The sequence below is a fragment of the Aulostomus chinensis genome, chromosome 4 (assembly GCF_037954235.1).
Source record: "Aulostomus chinensis isolate RoL2024-O1b breed Wild chromosome 4, RoL_Achi_v1.0, whole genome shotgun sequence".
Classification (NCBI taxonomy): Eukaryota; Metazoa; Chordata; class Actinopteri; order Syngnathiformes; family Aulostomidae; genus Aulostomus; species Aulostomus chinensis.
The window spans coordinates 27,535,563-27,543,994 of NC_141323.1; positions in this window are offsets into that span (position 1 = coordinate 27,535,563).

The window sequence follows — 8,432 nt, forward strand, 5'->3', positions numbered from 1 at the left end:
TCTACAATTTCTTTAAGCTTTCGTCCAAAGCCACGTGCATGTATCACATGTATATAATATATATGTGATACTCTTTCATCTACTCATGAACCAAAAATGCAGTCTAATACCAGTAAATTTGTGCAGAAAAATGTCATTTGTGCTCCTTCTTTTATTTATTTGTTTTAGTATTTTTTAATGTATTTACTTTCAATTCACATTTTGTCCATTAACTTCATAATCACTCTTCACAGTCGCCATCTCATCACATGACTAAAGTTTGGGTTCTGTATTGGTGGTAAAATATCCTTCCATGCCCCTCACTAGTTTGCACACAGAAAAGCATATTTTACTGGTTTCAAATCTCTTCGCGTGTTCTCTCTCTTAAACCAGCTGTGGCAGCTTTCATTGTGTGATTGATTTTAAAATATAAAGATAGAACAGAACCATTGCAATAAGATGTCAGGACATTTGAAGGAATGTAAATCTCCTCTTGAAATGTTGCAGTGTGCAGCTGAGACTCTCTGGCAGTGGCACAAGGAGCCACAATGGCAGAACCTGGACCCTCCTGGAGGAGAACCACAGGTGAGGGCCTTCTTGGCTCCAGATTGATGGAAATCAAGTGTCTGAGGCTGTCAGCAGCCATGAAGTTGATCTGGTTGGGCACTGGTATTTTTTCTTTCTGCAGCTCAGGAGTGATTCAGGAGAAGAGTTTCAGAACAGTCAAGGTTGGGGACTGGAATTTTAAAATTTCCCCTGGAACCAGACAACCTTGGGAGGTAAAACCTCACATCATAGCCACTCAGATGCAGCAGCAGAAAGAAGCTGTCATCTACCCTGACAGTCAGAGCATCAAGTCAAGAAAACATCAACCATCTTGTAGTTCCAAACCTTCACCTGTCAGATTCAGCTACTTTTTATTGTGGGACTTTAAATTTGAACACAATGGAATTTGGACAAGGAGTTTTCCTTCAAGTCCAAACATCATCGTCCAGCCTCCAACCAGAGGTCCATCAGTTATCATGGGAGCCACATGTGGAGTCTGGATTCTTTTCTAGAATGTGACGGCAATGACAGTCCTGCCAAGTGACATCACTGACATGACTGGATGACTTCAGTCACATGACTGGATGATTTGAAAATTTTGTTGTTGGCCTCTGGACCTTTTTTAAATCAGTAGTTGACCACAGGTAGCTTAGCTAACTGTTAACTAATTAACTTTCAGGCAGACAAAGAATGTGGGTTGACAGTTATTCATACAAAGTCTTTGGTTTCAGATGCAGCCTCAACTGAGACTCCTGGTTCAGAGGATGGGTTTGTTTGCTGTCAGGTTGCCACCTTTTAGAAATGAAAATCAGGGACGCCCACCACGGCTCCTGGGGGCCATGACCACCAGGGGCCTGACTCCCATGAGGTGGGTGCCCACAGCAGTGGTGTGTTTTATTTTGTAGGTGTTTTTAGTCAAGGGGTGATCAAGAAAGCAATTCCTCCTACTTAAAGCTTGAAATGCTTTATCACCAATAAACACATTCTTTATTGTTCAACACTGAACTGCACAATGAACTTTTAAAATACAAACTCAATAAATGGAGAACTTTATGTGACTTAAGTTCATAACACATCAGCAGGTTTCCCTCCCTTCTTTTTCCAAGTCTCCTTCTTGTTCCTCCTTGCAGCTCTGGGGAACTCTTGGTCTCTCAAAGCCCTGTTGGAAAACTCTGAACAGGACTGCTCAAAGTTGAGAGTGATCACTCCTTTGAGCTCCATGGAGCTCCTGTTCCTGCAGTCACTCCATTTCTGCTTTTCATTTTGTGTTTGTATTAAAGTTCCATTGCTGAAAAAAAAGAGACTTTTTTGCCTTTTTCTTGAGGTAAATATATGAGGGTCGAAACTGACCCATAACACCATGGATGTTACAATAGTTAATAATATTAAAATGAATAATAAATCAAACCAATCCATGTCAGAGATGTGTTCTAACACCCCTCAGTAATGGTCAGGAAACACAACAACCTTTTGTTTATTTCTATGATTTTCTTGAGGTTCATTTGATCATTTTTTTTAACTGAAATCGAGGTTTTACTGACTAAAAAAAGGTCCAGAGGCCCACAACAAAATATTCCAATCAATATTTCCATGGATAAGGAAGCCTAACAAGGTAACCGGGAGATGGGAAACAACTTGGATGATAGAAAATTGTTTTTAGTTTATTTTACAGCTGGTTGAAGACGAGGGTCAAAACTGACCCGTTAACATAAGAGATGGGAACAGAAAGCGAACACAAGAGGAAGGTTGAAGCTATGAAAAAGGAGTTTGATAAAAATCTTGCACTGACAGTAGAAATATCCTTTTGTATGTTTACCTTTGTAGACAGGAGTCACTTTAGCTTGGCAGTGAAAAGAATCTCTGCTAGCTTGACAAATAAGTGCACAAACTGGGTTCAAGCTGGACTTTGGACACTGGTATCTGCAACAACTCCCATCAACTCCTAATCTAGCATCTCTGCTGGCTCAAACTATTTTACAGAACATTTGACAGACCTGTGGAGCAGTGAGGACAGACATGAGTTGATCCACATGATCCACTGAAGCATCATTTTACCCTGCCACTGAGGTCACCAACATGAGCTGGAGTTGGGACTCTTGAACTGAACCTGGTATCACAGCGACACCTACTGCTGCTAAATGGAACAGCAACATTGAACCCAAGTACAGGATTGGAGGGAGACTGATGGTCGCTGTTTGGGTTTTTGAAGAACAAGGAGGGCGTTGGTTCAAGCTGGATTCTCAGAGACTATTTCACCAACCTCTACATTGGAATCTACACTGTCATCCAGTCATGTGACTGAAGTCATCCAGTCATGTGACTGAAGTCATCCATTCATGTCAGTGATGTCACTTGGCAGGACTGTCATTGCCTTCACATTCTAGAAAAGAACCCAGACTCCACATTTCCTCCTATCTATTATTGTGTCCCACCCTCCTGGTCCTTACTCTGAATTCTCAGAGTTTATATCCAGTTCAGTTCTCAAAACAGATTCAGTCATGAGTGTAGATTAATTTCCTTTTCTCCCCTGATTATATGTCAAGGTTTGTGTGTGGGGGTGGAGCCTATCCAAGCAGCCTTCGGACAAGAGGCGGGGTTCATCCTGGACAGGTCACCAGTCCATCACAGGGCCAACACACAGAGACAGACAACCATTCACACTCACAGCCACACCTACAGTCAATTTAGAGTATCAATCAGCCTCGTCCCCTCTTGATGTCTTTGGACTTTGGGAGGAAGCTGGAGTACCAGAGAGAACCCACACAGACACAGGGAGAACATGCAGACTCACACAATTGGGGCTCAAATCTGGAACCTTCTTGCTGTGAGGCCACAGTGCTGACCACTGCACCATTGTGTCCCCTGAAAATGCCACCAGATCGTTTGGATTGTCTATAAAATCAAGTAAACATGAACATTAAGAGGTCTTCACAGGGCTGGTGGTGCAATGGATAGCATGACTGACTACTGTCAGAAGATTCTAGGTTCAACTCCTGGCTCGCTCACTTAAAACTTTATACTGAGAAGCTTTCACACCTGAAGTGTGAACCACTGCTAAAAGTCCCTGAAATCCTCCAAGGTTTCCTCCTTGTCTGCTGTAAACATGAACACATGCATGGATCCTGCTACCTCTCACATGTTAAGCTGGCACTTGACAGTGACAGCAGGAGAACAAAAAATCCCAGTATGTCATCAACATTTCCTGGAAACTAAATGACAGAAGCCAGTGGTGGCTGGTGAAAAAAATTCTTGGTGGGGCTGGTGTGCCAAAAACATTTCCGTGCCTAGTCTAGTATAATCATTCAAAAAGAGCAGCCGGACAATTATTAAATGTTTTAAAATAGTATTTACTTTCCTTCTTAAAATCGACAGTTTCAAAGACAAAAAAAAACAACAACAATTTACAACTACAGTCAATTTTATGCGATCAAATATTATACAATGATGTTAACTTTACAGAAGGTGATTTGAGCTCAATCTATACAATACAAATCAACAATGTGTGTGTGTGTGTCTCTCTCTCTGTCTCTCTCTTTGTTCATCTGTGTCTGTCTCTGTCTCCTTCTCTGTGTCTCCGTCTTTGTGTCCTTTTCTCTGTGTGTCTCTATCTCTGTTTGTCTGTCTCTTAGTGTGTGTGTCTCTCTCTGTCTCTCTCTCTTTGTGTCCGTCTCTCTTTCTCTCTTCGTCTACCTGTCTCTGTCCCTCTGTCTCTCTGTCTATTTGTTTCAGTCTTTCTGGGTGTGTGTTTGAATTCAGCAGTTATTTGTACAGGAACTTTGCTCGTCTCTCTTTCTGGGAGGCAAATTTCTCAATGACCCTGGTGTTGAAACCAGGAATGTTTCGTGTCAGTTTTTTCTCAATGGAGAGCATAGCCAGAGCGTTGAGCCGATCTTGTGCCATGGTATTTGTAAGAAAAGTTTTTATCCTCTTCAAAGTGGAGAAGCACCTCTCAGATTCTGACGTTGTCATTGGTGTGGTGATGAGGATGTTGAGCAGACTTACAGTTTCAGTGAACGTGTCTTGAAGGTTATTTTCCATCAAAACCTGATAGAGAGCCAGTGCACCACTGCAACTCTGAAACTCTTCGTTCCCGTAGATCAGAGACAGCTCTGTTTGAAGTCTGGCCTTGTCCAATGAGGGATAGGCTTCCACTGTGGTTTTCAGTGCTGAATCTGGGAACTTTCGGCTGTGCTGTGGGAACAGGTCTCCTTGCAGGAGTGTGGCGCTGACAAGATGCTTGGTGAAACTAAATCTCTCCTTGGCATGGCTCACAATGGTGTCACATACCTATGCAATGATATAATTATACAAAATAGGAATTATTGCATCTTCACTTGTCTTCATACATTGACCTGATGAGCTAGCCTATATTATGTAATAAACATACTGCAATGATTCATATCATCATAAAAGAATATACATTTAAGTCTGGACCACTGTATCATATGGCCAACATCTTATTTTGATTTTATTTAATAATGTGATTCAAATCACACTAAGAAGCAAGTTCTTACCTCCAGTGCCAAATGGTGCAGTGTGTCTTCTCCCAAGGTTCTGCGTCTCTTTGCGGGTGGCTCCTGAGCAGGTCCCCTGAACTCCTCATCCTCAGCCAGAGTAGGCACATCCTCCCTGACCCAACACATAAGTTTCATGAGTAAGTTCTAAAAACTAGTTAGGGATACATTAACAAAACCAAAGGTGGATGTCATTACTGTCAATTATATTATACAGATAAATCAATTCTTTCAAAAAGATGATATATAAGCATTTAAGTCTACATGTACAGAGAAATTTAGGTTAGGCTACAAATTAATTAATTTAGCATACCTGATAGCCTGCATGTGGTCAATGAATGTCTGGGTGACTCCTGCCATGTAGACAGCATCAATGTTTCTCTTCTGCAGCTGGTTGTAAAGGATGTCCACATGTGGCATGATTTTGTGGAACAGGGCCAGTAAAAAACAAAAAGTTTCATCTTCCAGCATTCTCACATAGCCACCAGCTTCTCTCTTTGTCTGGCTATCAAACCCTTCACTGTTCCGGATAGCCTGAAAGCAATTCACCAGATCCTTCTTGTGCTCATAAACTGTGTTAACACGACTGTTGAAGTTCCAACGTGTTGATGATGCACTTGGAAGTCGGTGCGCAAACTTCTCATCAAGCACTGCAGTTCTCTTGCTTGACTTAGAGAAAAAAGAAGCAAATCCCCCATGTCAGAAAAAAAGTGACTGCTCTGAGGGATGTGGGAGGTTGCTTGCTGCAGTATCAGGTTTAACTGATGGGCATAGCAGTGAACATAGTGAGCGTTTGGATAGATGTCTTGTACCTTTCGCTGCACTCCTCCTTTGGCACCCCTCATCACAGCTGCCCCATCACAGGCCTGGGCAATCAGCTTCTTTTCTTGTCCCTCAGAAAGGATGCTGTGCAGCCTCTCCAATAAGGCACTGGCTATTGCATCCGCACAGGTGTTGGGCAGTTTCAAAAATTCAAAGAACCGCTCTTGAATATTGTGGCGGTCGTCAATGTATCTCAGAACTAAGACTAACTGACACTGTGTTGAAACGTCAGTAGTTTCATCAGCCTGGATCGCTAAAAAGTCTGCCGATTTAACTTCATCCAGGATCTGTTCTCTCAAAACTGCCAGCATACAGTCCAGGAGCTCGTTCTGTACTGTCTTCGAGGTGCCTTTAAAAACGGTTGCATTTTCAAGGTGCTCCCTCAAGTCCCGATCAATGGATGCCATCAAGTCAACTGGACCTCTGAATATTCCAGCGTTGTCAGAGGAATCACTTTCGTCATGTCCCCGCAGAGCCAGTTCAAAAGCACCACAGAATTTAACAGTTAATTATCTTAGATAAGATGTTACGGTTCTTATCTACCTCATCATTGTGCTTCCTTACAGCGATGCGGTGACTGTCATCGAGCTGCGTTGCTATGCTAATCTTCCCAAGAACCGCTAGCTTCACGCAGTTTTCCATGTGAATTTTCGCTCTTTCGTGTTTCTTAATCCGCTCGGAGAGGTGCTTCAGGTCAGTGATTCCTGTCTGTGTCCATGCTGAATCACACCGGTCACTCCTGAAAGGGATGCAGGGGAAGCAAAAAAGTGCGTTGGCTGCTCCACAACCCGTCAGCCACGGCTTGCGCTGAAACCAGCTCCGGCAAAAAGTCCTGTTGTAGGATTTAGCCTTTTCCTTGGACTGCTGCTGGATGTTGATTTCAGGCTTGTCCGGTCCCAGCTCCTTAACGCGGATTTTTTCCGCCATGGTCCTCCTCGCAAAAGGGAAATTTAAAAGGGATCTCACCGAATTCGGTGGAAACTGCTGCTCTTGAACTTCGATCGTTGTTGTCGCCATTTTCTCTCTCACTCACTTCTCGCGGTATTTTTTTTTGTAGGGCATCGGAAATCTGGGAATCTCACTACGCAAAAAGAATATCGCGGGCTCCTCAGCTAGCTTTAGCAATCCAAACCTTCACGCATTTTACGTTGGCGTAGGGGCGACTTTTCCAGCGCCCCTACGCCGTTAAATTTGGCGATGTTGATTGGCCAATTATTCATTATTTTTCCCTAGCAACCATACAGGATTGGCTAATTAATTTGACAAGCGCCACTAAAGACAAATTATACAGTCTATCAGAGTGAATTCACTATTAATTGAATGAGTCAGTTGGCGTAAATGTTGTTTAAATGACCCATATTGCATGTAGACACACACAATTAAGTAAGGCTGACATTGACGCTAAAAATTGTAAACATATGCACATATATATGTATAAATACATGTAGAGATTTTCCTCTCCACATCTGGTGGGGCGGCGCCCCAGCGCCCCCTATGAGCCAGCCGCTACTGGTGGATAATAAAAAAACTTTCTCATTCAAGTTGAAACCTGCAAGAGGCAGCAGACAAGGTCAAATTAATTTGACACATCAAACTAAACAACAATAGGGGGCATACTGCCCTCTACTGACTAAAGCTGATAATGCTACCATGAACTATCAGGAAAAGAAAAGTACAAATTAAACAAAATAATACAGGACATTCACCCCCCCCCCCCCCCCCAAAAAAAGAAAAAATATATTAAAAAAAATGTCCTCAAATAGTGAAGTTTCATCAAACCTTGTGTCTGTATGTTGTGATAGTATTTTATACACAAAATGAGACTAAACTCACCTCCATGTTTGATGCAGTACAGAAAAAGAACATAGTTCCCTTTATTCTCCTGCCATTAAAGTTCATAAACTAGCAAGAATGTCAGGTAGCATTAGCATTAACTTCAGCTAAAGTCTACCAGCTTCAGGTACCTTTAACAATCGCCTTACTCGCTACTTAAGGCTTTATCGTCCATCGTTGTCTTCCGCTTATTCCTTACTATTAAGGGTCGCGGGGGGGCTGGAGACTATCCCAGCATCAACGGGCGAGAGGCGGGGTTCACCCTGGACAGTTCGACAGTCCATCGCAGGGCCAACATACAGCAATTGCTTGCAGTGTACAAGTCCCAAGACTTTCATAAAATTCATCACTGGATTCAGGACGACCCCTGCTGCTCGGCCCCGGTGGGCGGGAGGAGGCTCAGGCCCAAACAACGCTGACTGCAGCTTTAATTTAATCCTAGGTTGATGTAATACTCTGATAAATCAGTGGTATTTATTTCATGATTTTCATAGGAATAAGTTAAGAATAAAATGCCAGTTCATGGTTAAGCTAAAATTTACATAAATTAGTATTTGTTATGAAGAAGATATTAAAATGTATACAATTTGTTTAAAATTAGTAACTTTCAAAAAAAACATCATTTCATGGGGTGTGAATGTCTTTAAAAAATGTTAAAGTAATTCTATCACGTTAGGTTACGTGCGTGAGTTCATGACCTTTAGTGTTTACACTTCCGGGAGAAACGCGCGCGAGGAA